Source organism: Podarcis gaigeae (genome assembly GCF_964106915.1).
Source record: "Podarcis gaigeae genome assembly, chromosome: 1".
Lineage (NCBI taxonomy): Eukaryota > Metazoa > Chordata > Lepidosauria > Squamata > Lacertidae > Podarcis > Podarcis gaigeae.
The window spans coordinates 13,047,690-13,064,079 of record NC_139678.1 but is presented as its reverse complement, the minus strand read 5'-3'; the positions used below and the strand labels follow the sequence as shown (position 1 = coordinate 13,064,079).

The 16,390-nt window shown below is 44.3% G+C and overlaps 1 long non-coding RNA gene across 1 annotated transcript in view; it reads left to right on the top strand.

The window, feature by feature from the left end:
* Window positions 1-16,390, top strand: part of LOC310844731 — a 184,253-nt gene that overhangs the window by 99,425 nt on the left and 68,438 nt on the right. The window lies entirely within an intron of this gene.

Below are 16,390 nucleotides of genomic sequence, written 5' to 3'. Positions count from 1 at the left end.
GGTGCTACTGGAAGGAATTTTTTTTGTTTTGACCATAATCATTGGTGGAATAAATAAAGCAGTATTTTGAAAAGAGAAAGACAATGAAGGGCATATTGGGATTCCTCCCCTTAATATACCATATACTTGATGCTTGAGAGTTTCTTTCCTTGCCCATTCATAAAACAGGCTTCCCCCTGGTGCTTGAAAGGGAACATATTAATAGTTTGCTTCTATTTCAATAGGTTATTAATTATGATTGTGATTTTTTTTTAAAGAAAATGATATTTTCTTCCCTTATATCATATGCAAAATGTTCTCATTAACATAGCAAAGAAAGGGAATTGAGTAGAGATAAGAGTCTGCCTTCGCAGTACCGTTGGCAGAGAATCAGACTCTTAAGAGTCTGGCGGTTCCCTCATTGCGAGAAACAAAGCTACAGGGAACCAGGCAGAGGGCCTTCTCGGTAGTGGCGCCCACCCTGTGGAACGCCTTCCCAGCAGATGTCAAAGCGATAAACAACTACCTGACATTCAGAAGACATCTTAAGGCAGCCCTGTTCAGGGAAGTTTTTAACGTGTGATATTTTACTGTATTTTTGGTGTTTATGGAAGCCGCCCAGAGTTGCTGGGGAGGCCCAGCCAGATGGGTGGGGTATAAATAATAAATTATTATTATTATTATTATTATTATTATTATTATTATTATTATTATGGAACCAGCTTCGGAGAATATAAGAAAATAGGAAGTCGCCTTAAACCAATTCGGAGTATTCCAGTTCAGGATTTCCTGCATTGACCAGATGTTGAGAATATCTGGCAGAGTGATCTCCCTGTTTAGGGAGGTTTTTAATATTTAATGCTATATTGTTTTTAACATTTGATAGGAAGCCACCAAGAGTGGCTGGGGAGACTCAGCCAGATGGGCGGGGTATAAATAATAAATTCATCATCATCATCATCATCATCATCATCATCTACAAATGCCAGAGATTGAACCTGAGACCTACTGTATGCAAAGCCGATACACTACAGCTGAGCCACGTTCCTCTCCCAGAACACAGAACAGATCAGGCCCATTTCTAGTCATTGAATCATAGAGCTGGAAGGGACCCAAGGGTCATCTAGTCCATCCCCCTTTGATGCAGGTATCTCAGCTAAAGCATCCATGACAGATGTCCATCCAAGCTCTGCTTAAAAACCTCCAAGGAAGGACAGTCCACAACCTCTCAAGGGAGACTGTTCCACTGTTGCACAGCTTTTCCTTTCAGAAAGTTTTTTCTGTATTTTTAGTCGGAATCTCCTTTCTTGTAACTTGAAGCCATAGGTTCGAATCCTACCCTCTGGAGTAAGAGAAAACAAGCATGCTCCCTCCTCCATGTGACAGCCCTTAAGCAGTGGCAGAGGAACCCTCTATGGCACCCAGGGTGGGACGCCGAGGGGCGGGGAGAACCACCCAACCGTGCACGTGCAACGTCCGTACGGACTGCGCATGCATGCCATCCCATGTGGACTGCACATGCGCAGCAACCCGTATGGTCGCCATGTGAGTGGCAGCCTGTATGGATGCCCGTATGAAAGGTGCACAAGAGTGTCAGCCCATATGGATGCCATGCAAGCAGCAGCCTGTACGGATGCGACACGTGCAGCAACCACACAAACTGCACTCACGCGCTCGGCTGCGCTACAGCTGTGGGAGCAGCGGGCCATCTTGTCACACACACCCCGAGTGGTGCCCGGGGCGGCCCACCCCCTCCGCCCCCCTTCGTGAGCCCCTGCCCTTAAGATATTTGAAGATGGCTATCCTATCTCCTCTCAATCGGCTCTTTTCCAGGCTATACATACCCAGCTCCTTCAAACGTTCCTCATAAGGCTTGGTTTCCTGACCTTTGATCTTCTTGGTTGCCCTCCTCTACACACCTTCCAGCTTGTCAACATCCTTCTTAAATTGTGGTGCCCAGAATTGGACACAGCATTCCAGATATGGTACCTGACCAAGGTAGAATGGGATGGTACTATTCCTTTCCTTGATCTGGGCACTATATTTCTGTATAGTTCTTCTGTGCAGTATCCTGTTCTCACAGTGGGCTAACAAATCCTTTTTTCCTTTCTCCTTCTGTGATGGAACTCCTATTTGGGGACTTCCCTGGCTTTTTTCTGGCCCACGTAGGACCAGTCTGGATAGTTGGCTTTGGTGAAGACTTTACGTTTTCATCCCCCCAAAAGTTTTTGATTTGAGTTTCTACTGAAAAGAGGCTGCATTTTAATGTTGTATTTTAATCTTGTTTTTTAAGTTGCATTTCAATCAATTGTTTTTATATCTGGTGTTAGCTGCCCTGAGCCCGGTCATGGCTGGGGAGGGCGGGGTATAAATAAAATTTATTATTATTATTACATGCTTTCCACAGGCATCCAGTTGGCTACTTTGAGAACAGAATGCTGGACTCGATGAGCCATTCTCCTGATCCAGCAGACACTTTTTTATTTTATTTTCTTCATACAAGGAGTTCCATTTCTTCCTATGCCTTCATGTCCAGGCAACCTCTGAGTAACTTGGCCAGGTAAAGTTCTGCCCACCTATTGCAGGTTGAGATAATTGGTCTTCCTGGACTAGATGATCCAGCGGCTTTCAAATTCTATATTAAAACGAAGTGATTGTTGAAAGTTGAAAAGCAATTAATATTAATGCACTGGGTTCAAAATGGATAGCTATGCGATACCAGAGGGGGGGAAATACGCACAAGAAACAGTGAATAAATAGCTTAGACTGCAAACTAATCTAGCTTCTACTTATTTATTTATTGGCCTTCTTTCTGCCCGAAGGCCCCCAATGCAGCTAAATTGCAAATAACAATTAGAATACAATGAAACCAGAACAGCAAGAGCTGTTCAAATAAATCAGGAAAACAATCAAAACAGGTTTAAAAGCCCAATGAAAGGCTTGCAATGCAGAAGCTAGATCAGGGCAGGGCACTTTTGACCCCCCCCAGCTGGACTCCAACTCCCATCAGCTCCAGCCAGCACGCCTGATGGTCAAGCATGATGAGACTTGTAGTCCAACAAATATCTGGAGAGCTAGAAGTTCCCCATTCCCTGGACTAGATGAAATTCCACTTCCCAGGCAATGGGAAAGACTCTGACCCTCAGGTAGGGATGGAGTCAGTTGGCACTTAAAGCTGAATTTAGAAAATCTGCACTTTCTAAAACAATTTGAGAACCGAAACACAGCCATCCTCCTAAATTTGTACCTATCCAAATTTTGTGATGCATTTCTTCAACCAAAACAATGTTTAGAAGCAATGCATGTATTAGGGCAGGAGGGTGCATTAAAATGAATATATTAATAAAAATAACACAAAAAGCCATGATTGTGGGCTCAATTGCTTGCAAAAATGTGTGCACTAATCAAACCATGCGTGCAAAAAAATGTGTTTACCAGCAAAACTTCGCACTATAATACTGAAGAATATTCATGAGGGCTTTTTTATTTTATTGAAAATTGCTGCAGAAACTTTCAGATAGGAAAAATGGGGAATGGAGAGCAGCAAAATGGACAGATCTTTCCTTGCTTCTACCCCTAGTCCCAACCCCACCTCTGAGGGTTTTGCCATTTGTTCCAGTATCTAAACCTCATTTGACAGATGAACTAAATGTGAGTTAAAACCAGCCCCCTCAGAAACCGTGATGCATTATAATACTACCACACCCTACATTATAAAAGCCTTGTGCAATCCTCAGTCCATCTGGTTGGTATTTTTCCACATGCCATTTCAGAGATCTAAAAGCCTTCACATGCTTTGCGACCTTCGCCTGGTCCCATTAGCTGGCTTCCACCTTAATTACATCTTTCACACTAAAGCAGGACACCTGCAGTGTTCTTTGAAGGCTTTGGTGATGATGATGTTCCCTCATCTCCCTGGGCTGTTCCCTATAATTTGGTTTTCTCGCAACTATCAACAAAGCAGATCGGGAAAATAAAACACAATTAACCACCCCGCCAAATTGCAGCTTAATTGGAAAGCCCCTCTGATGAGGTCACAATTACTGGGCAATCAGATAGACTTCCACAGATGCATCAGTTAATAGACAAGATTAATTCCTTGGCATAGAGCTGACAAATTGCTGTTTATTAGATGAAACAAAGTGGATCCATTAAGAGGAAATGCACAAAGGATAGTCGGAAAAGGTTAATCCATTTTCTGCAGATCCCCAAATGCAAAACATTGTGTAAACACAAGTAGGGATTGCCAACTTCTCAACGAGCCCCCGTAAGCTGTCCCTTTGACATTTGCTTGATGTGTAGACATTAACATATCTCCATGCCATGGGGCAGCTTAGACTTCCTGAGTTTTGCATAGCAACCAGCCGCTAAATGCATAGTGACAGCAGCCAGTTGATGTTTTAAATATTGTGCAATATTGTGTTTCGATAGTAATGTTGTGTTCTAATTGCTGTAGCCCAATCTTGGACCTTAGGGTGAAGGGCAGGTAATAAATTGCAATAGTTGTAATAATAACAATAGCTCATTGTCAGTGTGTGCTGTTTTGTGAATGGGTGAATTAATCATATTCTCTCAATGGGCCAAGCTAAGCCATTGTTGTCGTTGTTTTCTTTTAAGTTCTATATTAAAACAAAAAAGAAGAACAAACAGCTTTTGCTGATACTCCAGGAAATTTCTTCCACAGTCATATGGTTGGCCACGGAGAGGAGAGGTTGTTGAACTAGATGGGCCTGATCCAACAGATTCTCCTTGTGCTTTTTACGCGGGTGGCGCTGTGGGTTGAACCACAGAGCCTAGGACTTGCCGATCAGAAGGTCAGCGGTTCGAATCCCCGCGATGGGGTGAGCTCCCGTTGCTCGGTCCCTGCTCCTGCCAACCTAGCAGTACGAAAGCATGTCAAAGTGCAAGTAGATATATAGGTACTGCTCCGGCAGGAAGGTAAACGTTGTTTCCGTGCGCTGCTCTGGTTTGCCAGAAGCGGCTTAGTTATGCCGGCCACATGACCTGGAAGGTGTACGCCGGCTCCGTCGGCCAATAAAGCGAGATGAGCGCCGCAACCCCAGAGTCGGTCACGACTGGACCTAATGGTCAGGGGTCCCTTTACCTTTACCTTTTACTATATATTCATGAGGTGTTCTCTCCACTGTGAAATTCTCCATTTGGGGGGCACTGATATGTTGTCATCATCATCATCATCTGACTGGGTTTTCCCAGCCACTCTGGGCAGCTCCCAACAGAATATTAAAAACACCATAAAAATTCAAACATTACAAAGTTCCTTAAAGAGGTTTGCTTTGTTTATTTCCTTGTCATCTGATGGGAGGGCATTCCACAGGGCGGAAGCAACTACCGAGAAGGCCCTCTGCCTGACTCCCTGTAACCTCACTTCTCGCAGTTAGAGAACCACCAGAAGGACCTCAGCATCCGGGCAAAAAGATGGGGGTGGAGACACTCCTTCAGGTATACTGGACTGAGGCAATTTAGGGCTTTAAAGGTCAGCACCAACACTTTGAATTGTGCTCGGAAACGTTCTGGGACCAACGTAGGTCTTTCAAGACCTACCAGTCTTTTGTGGATCTGTGGTGCCTTTCTCAGCCATCCTCCCCCAAAGTGCTTCTCCTAAGGCAGTGATGGCCAAACTTGGCCCTCCAGTTGTTTTGGGACTACAATTCCCATCATCCCTCATCACTGGTCCTGTTAGCTAGGGATGATGGGAGTTGTAGTCCAGAAACAGCTGGAGGGCCAAGTCTGGCCATCACTGTTCTAAGGAGATGGGTTAACACATTCCCATTCCCCCGGGCAATTAACTTAGGACAATATTTTCCTGGTTTCGTGGTTTACTGCTTGGACTGTACTTCTGTACCTTTTGTTAATAAACTCGATTTGTGTCTATTCATAAACCTAACTTTTTGTTTAATTAAACAAGTGTGTTCTGATCTGGCAAATATTGTCTTACCTCATGTTAGTTCTCTTGCTCCTCTCAACCCAGTTATGACAAAAGAGTGTGCTGGGGGCAATGGGCAAACGGAGACTGGAAATTGACAGAGTTGTTAGCCGGTACCTCAGCCCAGTTAGATCTCTTTCCCTTTCCTGCATGACAGTCCTATTGCCATTTGACTCAATAAATGGTGGCAGCTAGTGATTCGCTGGACCATTTTCAAAGTGACTGTAATCCCAGTGGTAAAGAGTAACGGGATATTCTTCAAATTCAGCTTACCTAGTGACCCCTTGGGATGTCAGGATAAGGACTCTCCAAAGTACCCCGAGGAAATCACGGTAATGGATTCCATGTAGTTGAGGTGATCATTAGGAGACCCCCAAAGCTCATATTTCCAAGTCAGGAAAAAAGATGAGTTCTGGTGAAATCTCAACGAGGACATGATTGCTCAAGCCACTAGTCACTTTTTCTTTGTCCTGTGCTCAGAGTGTGGAAGCTATTTGGCACCTAAAAATGCAGTATATAAACCATAATAGCCCTATCATCAGAACAGAGTTGGGGTGGAATCCTTATTACAAACTAGTGCTAGTTATGCATATCAAAGTTACAAATTCCTTTGTGGTTTTTTTTTAAAGAAGTGTTGACTAGTATTTGCCCTATTGTAATAAATTTGCTAACAATATGAGGTATAAAAAGTATGCTACATATCTTCTTCTTCTTTGGTGAGGAGAGCCAGTGTGGTGTGGTTAAGAGCGGTAGACTCGTAATCTGGTGAACTGGGTTCGCGTCCCCGCTCCTCCACATGCAGCTGCTGGGTGACCTTGGGCCAGTCACACTTCTTTGAAGTCTCTCAGGCCCACTCACCCCACAAAGTGTTTGTTGTGGGGGAGGAAGGGAAAGGAGAATGTTAGCCGCTTTGAGACTCCTTCGGGTAGTGATAAAGTGGGATATCAAATCCAAACTCTTCTTCTTCTTCTACTACTCATAGCCAAGTAAGATTGTCATCCATAAACACAGTTTTAACAATGAGTCCGTAAGTGACTCTGGAGGCCAATTCTGGATCCACATGTCCTTCCACAGTGGGGACATAGGTTTCCAGGTGGGAGCTGATAACAGTGTGGATTTGCCAAGCATGACTTCCTCTTAGCACATTTCTCCCTTGCATCCTGAGTTTGAGCTTCTTCAAAGCCCATGACACCTTTGGTAAAGGCTGTTCTCCAACTGGACTGCTCGCAGGCAAGTGTTTCCCAATTGTTAGTGTTTATACTACATTTTTTTTAGATTTGCCTTGAGACAATCTTGAAACCTCTTTTGTTGACCACCGGCATATGCTACATATGCTATCTGGTTGGCCCGTGTGAGAACAGAGTCCTAAGAAGTCTGTCTCTCCCCACAGCCTCCATCAGCCTGGAGCTGTTTTCTCTTCAGGAGAGACCTCATTATCACATCTTTTGTTCTCTGTGGCTTCCAGAGAAAGACTCAAAAGACCAACTCCCAAAGATGGCGATTTCAAGTAAATAACCTCTCCCACATGATCATCATCATCATCATCATCACTTTTATAAATAGAAAAAAATATTTATTTATTTATTTATTTATTTATTTTTATTTGTATAAAGGTAAAGGTACCCCTGCCCATACGGGCCAGTCGTGTCCGACTCTAGGGTTGTGCGCCCATCTCACTTAAGAGGCCGGGGCCAGCGCTGTCCAGAGACACTTCCGGGTCACGTGGCCAGCGTGACAAAGCTGCTCTGGTGAGCCAGCACCAGTGCAGCACACGGAAACGCCGTTTACCTTCCTGCTAGGTAAGCGGTACCTATTTATCTACTTGCACTTAAGGGTGCTTTCGAACTGCTAGGTGGGCAGGAGCTGGGACCGAAAGACGGGAGCTCACCCCGCTGTGGGGATTTGAACCGCCGACCATGCAATTGGCAAGCCCTAGGCACTGAGGTTTTACCCACAGCGCCACCCACGTCCCTTTTTATTTGTATACTGTCTTACAATACCCAAGGCGGTTTACAAGCTGAAGAAACAAAGAATGTACACCTTATAACAATCTAATGCAATACAAAAATGTGACAATAAAACATAACTTTAAAATAAGCAACCTACATCAATTAAAGTAACATTCAACAATCATTAGCATAGTATAGAATAATATTAAATATCAGCATATAAAAATTAAGCAGAAATCTACTCTTAACAATTCCAATAAATAATTTCTAAACTACAATCAATAAAACAACGGCAAACCACGGTGCATAAAATAATACAATAAAAATTTAGAAGCAGAGACTGGAGGGTGGGGCAAGGCAGGTGGAAGAAGGCCTTGCCTGATGAATCTAAAGTTAAACACCACATGAGAGAGCAGAGAGCATCAACAGTTAATTATCAGCAGAGACCTCTACTTCGCTTTAGTATAGCCCAAGGAAGATTTCCAGCCTTCAGCAATACACATTCAAAAACACATACAGAGTTATTTTCCACTTCAGTTTCATGTGGAGAAGCAGGATGCCTTAGAATACCAGTAGCTAGACCACTAATGAGAGAGAGAGCTTTTCTGCCTTCATACTCTGCTTGTTGGTTTTACAGATCCATCTAATCGGCTTTGGGGAAAGCCGGTCCTCTTCTAGATGGACCTTTGTTCTAATTTTACAAGGCTACACGTCTGTCCTCACTTTCAAAATTGACATCTGGTTTTAGTTTATCACTGATATTGATTTTTTAAAAAATGTTTTACCTATTAAAAATGTTTTTAAATATAATATTGTTTTGTTTTTGTTAACATTTTTATTGTTGTTTTTACAATCAAGAACTATACAGATTTTATGAAATAAATACATAAATATTCAGCAGGATTTTACACCAGCGCTGTGTTTTTTTTAGGAGAAGGTACTGATTTCACCCAGATTTGCCCAAATCTTCTGGATTTAGAGCATCTGGCTAAAAAGGATGTCTTTGGTAAGTATATATGTAAAGCATATACCCTATAAAAGCACATGTAGCAGCAGGGGTTGATCATGCTAAAGCTTTCAAAGCTTCAAACCATCTCAGAAGGAATTTAATTCAACATAATGATCCCAAAAGGGTGGCGCTGTGGGTTAAACCACAGAGCCTAGGACTTGCCAATCAGAAGGTCGGCGGTTTGAATCCCCATGGCGGGGTGAGCTCCCGTTGCTGGGTCCCTGCTCCTGCCCACCTAGCAGTTAGAAAGCACGTCAAAGTGCAAGTAGATAAATAGGTACCGCTCCGGTGGGAAGGTAAATGACATTTCCGTGCGCTGCTCTGGTTCGCCAGAAGTGGCTTAGTCATGCTGGCCACATGACCCGGAAGCTGTATGCCGGCTCCCTCGGCCAATAAAGCGAGATGAGCACCGCAACCCCAGGGTCAGCCATGACTGGACCTAATGGTCAGGGGTCCCTTTACCTTTACCTAATGATCCCAATGTCCCTGGCATCATATTTGAGTACATGCAGCAGGATTGGGATCCATGTCAAAACTTCCTCTGGTGGCTCCAATAGAACTGCTAGTGTACCAACTCGCTCAGCACCTCACCAGAAGGAAAGCAATGGCTGAGTCGCACAGATGCAGGTTGCATCCAAACAAAAATGGGGGGGGGAGAAGTAGAGAGTGTGCAGCCACCATCTTCTATCTCTCAACTGATCACCTGGTTAATAAAGGCAAAAAAAAAGTGGTTTAATCTTCAAGTTCTGGAGTGCATTCTCATCTATTGCTTAAAATGCTCAAATATTTATTCTTAACGTTATATCTCTGTATCTTATAAAAGAAGATTGGATGGCCGCAGAGTTGGTCTGCTTTTCCATTAGCAGAAACCATGTTTTGATGCCTTCTGTAAGTCATCCTACAGAGAGAGAGAGAGAGAGAGAGAGAGAGAGAGAGAGAGAGAGAGATGAAAAAAATCAATGGAACTCACAGTGGAAAATGCAGAGCTATTTAGCATGAGCAAAATGGATGGATCAGGCCCAATGGGTCAAACACATTTATCTTTAACGTCCAACCTGTTGTCAAATGATTTACTGCCTTGTTCTATGGGATATGAAACAATAATTCTGCTTTCAGTGCTTAGACAAATTGTGCTCTGAAACTGACACAATTCTTCCATGGGCACTTATAAATCTTAGGTTGCTGCTGAATGGTTTGATCTGGAGATCTCTCATGGGGCTGAGCTCTCTGAGGTGCTCCTGAGGGGATCCCCCCCAGAAGAACACCCCAAATCACTTAACTGGAGAAGACAATGCATGTGTATTGCAAGGCTGTTATCTCTTCTGAAATGCATGAAGATCTTGCATCAGTTCCAAGAACTTTCAGTCTGAGGTGGGGAACCATTTTCAGCCCAATGGTAAGATGAAAAGGTGACCCGCTCTATGTGGGCCAGTTTTGACAGATGGGTGGAGCTGCCTTGCTGCCAGTCACCTGACTCATTATAACATCACGTGATAATATCAAAGGGGCTTGCTGTCAGTACTGACCCTCTAATTGGTGCTGAACCTGGTCCCTTCAAATCAGCCAAACATCCAGTTGTCACTGACAGTGAGCCATTGTTGTCCATTCACAGGTGAGGTTTGGATTCAAACCACGCCTGCAAATGGACATTTTCCCTCTGCAGATCAACAAAACCATAACCTACCAGAGCAAAACAGGAAAGGGGAACCTGTAGCCCTCTAGATGCTGTTGGCGAACAAATGAAGAAACTCTTCTTTCCTGCCTTATTCTAAATGTTCTTTCATATTTCCCTCAGGTGGAAATAACACAAAAAACCACAGTAGAACAGTCACTGTCATATTCAATGATTTCCTAATCATTACGAAACTTCCATAAAAATTCAATGAGAGAGCAACAACGGACTCCGAGACTTTTCTTTCAAGCATACAATAAACAAGATTACTCTGAAAAATTGCAAAGAATATTTCAGTGTGAAAAGACTGTTGCTAGTCTCAGAGGAACAGTATGCAGTACCTGGCAAGTTCTCTGACTCTTTGCAACAACAACAAAACCCACCACCTCACACACCTCACAGTTTCTTTATAGCAAGTTCGTATTTCTTGGAGATTCTTCAAACTCTAAAGCAGGGGTGGGTAATCTGTGGCCCTCCAGATGCTCCCGTAGCAGACCTTTGTTAGGATTTTTATCTATCCGAGCTGCTCTAGTGAGTAGTACTAATGTACTATGTTTTGTATACATCATGTGAGTGTCTGAGTGAGCGTGAGACAGGAAGTTTGAGTTCTTTTGGAAGTTAGTTTCACTTCTGTATGTGACGGCACTTCTGTACTGGTGTTCAAAGAGCACAGACATGCTGATGGAGTCTCTGCATTATAAGACTGTGAATAAAGTAGTTTAGAGCTACTGATTGAGTCTTTCTTCTGCTATGATAAGCCAGAAGACTAGTGTGCTCTTCTCAGGAGAGAGGGGTCACTTATTACCGGTCTCTCTGGACTCAGGGAGATTTACGGCCAGAGAGGACCACCGGAGAGACACCCTGAAGACGTGGGAAGTTGGCGGCCTTCCCGGGTATGTTTCCAACAACCTTGGGCTCTCAAAATTCAGCAGCAACCTGTGCAACATTAAAATCAAGCGCTCCCCCCCCACAGCCTTTTGACTCCATTCTACGGCATTGTTGTGGTGCCGCCTGCAGCACCCAGTGTGCCTAAAGCAGTTACTATTTATACCCTGTCCATCTGAAGAAGAAGAAGAAGAAGAAGAAGAAGAAGAAGAAGAAGAAGAAGAAGAAGAAGAAGAGTTTGGATTTGATATCCCGCCTTTCACTCCCTTTATGGAGTCTCAAAGCAGCTAACATTCTCCTTTCTCTTCCTCCCCCACAACAAACACTCTGTGAGTGGGGCTGAGAGACTCCAAAGAAGTGTGACTGGCCCAAGGTCACCCAGCAGCTGCATGTGGAGGAGCGGAGATGCGAACCCGGTTCCCCAGATTACAAGACTACCGCTCTTAACCATTACACCACACTGGCTCCCAGTGTGTTGCCCCTGCCACTCTGGGCAGCCTCCAACACCAAAAACAGCTCTGACAACACTTGCAATCCCTGATCAGCTGCGCTGACTAGGCACACCCCTTGTTGAACCACAATGCCCAGAGCAGTTTAACAATCTTTCGCTGTTCCCAGGAGACTCTGACAGAGATCAGGGGCACTTCCAGACTGTCACTATTGTCACGTGGGATTCAATCACATGCCAGCACATTCAGGTTGTGCAATTGTGCTTGACTGAGAGGTGTTGCGCAATGCATCCACTTTCCCCAAAAGGCAGAATGTTTTGCAAATCTGCTTATCCCTTTTGAGGTCAGACAGCACCTTCTGCCCCTTGGCTGGATCCAATGAGGGAGCGATTGTCATGGGGTTTTCCTGGCCAGTGAGATCCCTAGATGTGCCTCCAGGAAGTCAGATTGTAGGCTGTCCACAAACTGGCCAGTTGTGGGCAGGCTGGGGGGAGGCTGTAGCCTCTGCTGGCCCCTCCACTCTATATGCTTACAATGCATTTCACACCATTGGGAACATGGGCAGAAAATTTATAAGAGGGGGAATGCATCACTTGAAAGCAGCATCTCTTTTTCTTTTCAAATTCCTATCAGCTTCTTCTAATGAACCCGCATGTAACTATCGAGTGATTACAATGCTATTTGTTCACCCCAGGATATTGCAATTAGCCTTGCATGCCTAATGAAAGAGAGTTTTAGTTCTACATGTTTTATACCAAATGGTTTCAATTTTAATTACCAATTCCCACTCTATCAACTGAGATATCAACTCAGCAAGTTCCAGGGGCTGGATCCAGAGAGGATCCTTCCATTTGCAGAAGATGTGAACTGCAGCCCATCAGAGACATATATTCTCACACCTTAAGTCTTCGGTGGAGCTGAACCAGAATGCAAAGGTAGCTTCTGTTTTATCCAGAGCCTGCAATATGGATGCCCCATATTAATCGGTGATCTGTCCAGAAGTCGTTGGCACTCATAGCTCTGGTAAGGAGCACATCAGAGCAATCTTCAGCTTGGGCAATTACATAGTCTAAGAGGTGGCAGTAGTTTGACCGAGGGTACCTCCATGATGTTCTTAATTTATTTATTTTTGCTGAAAGAGTGTGTTGGTAATAACAAGGTTGTTCACTGCACATATAGCCAAAAGCAAGATTCCGTTCTGGTTGCTGTTGCCAGTTCCTTCTTTCCCAATAGTCCCAGGCCACAGATTGAATGGCTATCAAGATTATACCTCAACACAGGCTTCAAGGAAGGAAACCAAGGCTCAAAATGAACACTCAAGCCCTTCAAGATCCTATTAAGCGGGATTGCTTCCAAATGATTCTTAAGGACCACCCGCTTTCGGAGTTCCCTGATAACATTGAAGAACACTGGACCAAGCTTTCCTTTGGAAACGTAATCTCACAATGTAATAATGATGCTCACTTCTTACAATGCCGGTTTACATAGTTAATTTTATTATGCTGAATTTCTACATTCATTGATGCGTGTGCACATATAGTGTAGAAGGGAGAACAAACCCTCCCACTGCATTGTTGAAGTGCAGATTTTAAAGATTTTCCCTGTGCCAGCAGACAGAGAGCACTTCACATCTCCTTGGATGTAAATATGGTTTTACACACGTATACACTCACTCTGTTCTCCGACTGGCTTCCCTCGCTTTCTGCCTCAGGAAATTGCAAGTGCTCCTGTATCCCACATTTCTTAAGGCTCTTGCAGTGATTGCAAGCTAAGGCTTTATTAATATGAATGGAAGGCTTGCCAGAAGCATTATACCTGCATTTAACTACCAGGCAACTGACGTCCGTATGTATTTCCTTTTATGTGACCTTGATAGATGCGGCTGGCTTAATAAGGCTAAGATGAATGAACCAATAATTTTAGACAAGACGGCAGACATGCAGGCCCCTTTGATTTACAGTGCTATGTTAATAAATACCAATGGCATGTTTTGTTCCTTGAGCTCCTAGATGTGTCCCAAGCTATCTGTCATTCTTCCATTTTGGTTCTATATTATTGCTACCGGGGCTTTCGCCCAAGGGTTGAAAACTTTTTTTTCAGCTCAATGGTTGCAGTCCCTTGTGGATAATTTTACCAGGACTCCCTGACTGTGGTGGGTGGAGCTGAGGCAAAAAGTAGGTGGGGCAACAATATGACTCCTACCTTTTTACAGCAAGCTGCATTTCAGCCACGTAAAACCCAGAGGCTTCTACGCTTCAGAAGGATCTGTCCATTTTGGTTCGCTCAGTTTCTCAATTTCCCCATCTTAAATTCACCTCTCTGCATTTTGTATTCCTCCCGAAAGTTCAAGAGGGGTTTGTCGCAAAGCTATCCCTTTTTTTACCTGCAGTTTTGACTATGTAATGGTTCTAGGAGTTGCTCGTGCGTAAGTTGCCGCCACTCCTGGCTAGGTTACCTGGTTGAACCCTTTCTGTCTGGACAGCCTTTCACTTCGTGGCTGTCTCAGTCGCTGGCAGAATCCGTCAGTAGGCATTTCTTGAACTTCTTCCAGCAAAGAAGTTCTTTGACGCCAAGTCTCCTCCTACTCTCCCTGCGCGGAAGTCTTCTGCGCAGGGAGGGTGTGGGCAGTGGAGTACCCGTGCCCTCTCTGCTGGTCTCCGGTGAAGAGTCCTGGAGCCTCCTCTCCGATTCCCCCATCTGCCCCCCTTCTCCACTGGTGTTACGCTGATTTCCTTCCCCAGCAGATTGGCTGCCTCTCTCCCTGCTGGGACCCTCTCCAGCATCACTCAGGAGCCTTCCCTCCGCCTCTGGCTCCGATGGCAGTTCCCAGACAGACTAGTTGGCACATTTTTTGCATGCAATTTCCCTGCATATAAATGCATGTTTATAAGCTCTTTTCATCCATATTCTGATTTCAATGCCCTAACATAAACATTTATGTAAACGCCGTTTGGTTGGAGTACTACATCGCATGGTTTCCAGCAACTAGTATTCAGAAATATTGCTACCTCCAACTGTGGAGAAGCCGCTGATAGCCCTCTCTTCCCTGAATTTGTCTAATCCTCTTTTAAAGCCATCCAAGTTGGTAGCCATCACTGCTTCCTGGTGGAGCGAGTTCCATAGTTTGAGTAGGCGCTGCATGAAGAAGTAGGCAGTGGGTGGCGCTGTGGTCTAAACCACCGAGCCTCTTGGGCTTGCTGATCAGAAGGTTGTTGGTTCGAATCCCCGCAATGGGGTGAGCTCCTGTTGCTCTGTCCCAGCTCTGTCTTACCATGTTTTTAAGTATGTGAAGAAATATCATCTAAAAAAGGGACTCCACCATAAGACCATTAAGCATTAAAATTACAACTGGGTGTGCTGAATATCTTTCCATCAGTAGGCTAGTTTCCAAACACATTCACCTCTGCCCTCTAACCTCCATCCTGGTGACAGCAGGCTGATTGGCGCTGTGGTCTAAACCTCTGGTCCTCTAGGGCTTGCTGATCAGAAGGCTGGCGGTTTGAATCCCCACGATGGGGTGAGCTCACGTTGCTCTGTCCCAGCTCCTGCCAACTTAGCAGTTTGAAAGCACACCAGTGCAAGTAGATAAATAGGTATCGCTGGCCATATGACCTGGAAAGCTGTCTGTGGACAAACGCTGGCTCCCTCGGCCTGAAAAGCGAGATGAGCGCCGCAACCCCATAGTCACCTTTGACTGGACTTAACTGCCCAGGGGTCCTTTGCCTCTTTTTTTTTACCTGCATGAAGAAGTGCTTTCTTTTATCTCTACAGCTACCTTTCTTTAGCATGTGCATTAGGAACTTTGCAGGAACACCACGACCCCTCCGCCTGGATGGAATGGAGGGGTCATATGACACTGGTTCATCTTAAACTGACAGGCAGGCTGGGTGTACAGTACTGAAGAGTCTGTTACAAGGCTACAAGAGTCAGTCCTTGCTGCTTGAGCACTTACAGATGAACCAAGGCCTATATCTTTAGGGCAACAGCTGAAATGTCCCTGGTACTGCACTACCCTCCTAATCATATAAAAACACCCGTCTCCTTTCTGCAGACTATTATCCAAAGCAACTATAGCTTAATGGTTGATCATACTTGTTACCTTCCGCCCTTCTCATGATCATCTTTGTGAAATAGCAACATCCCAAAGAATTTCATGCAAGCATATTAGACTTATTACAACAGCCATACCAGTTTAGTAGCAATTAACTCATAATGGGAAGGGATATTAAATCTGAAGCAGCAAGGCTATAAGCCCCGAAGCACAATAGAAACCACAATAATTTTAATGGCCATTTTCACAAGTGATGCTTAGATGGTTCTTTTGAATGTCCCACATTTGTTCATGGGAGGGAAACACTCTTCGTTGACCAGGATGCACATGCAGTTTAAAACTGGCTTTTATGCTCTCCGTACTATATTCAGAATGCTTAGCTTTCAGATTGGCTCTCTGAAGTATCAAAAAGAAAAAAGAAAAAAATACACTCATTTATTCAGTAACTTTTG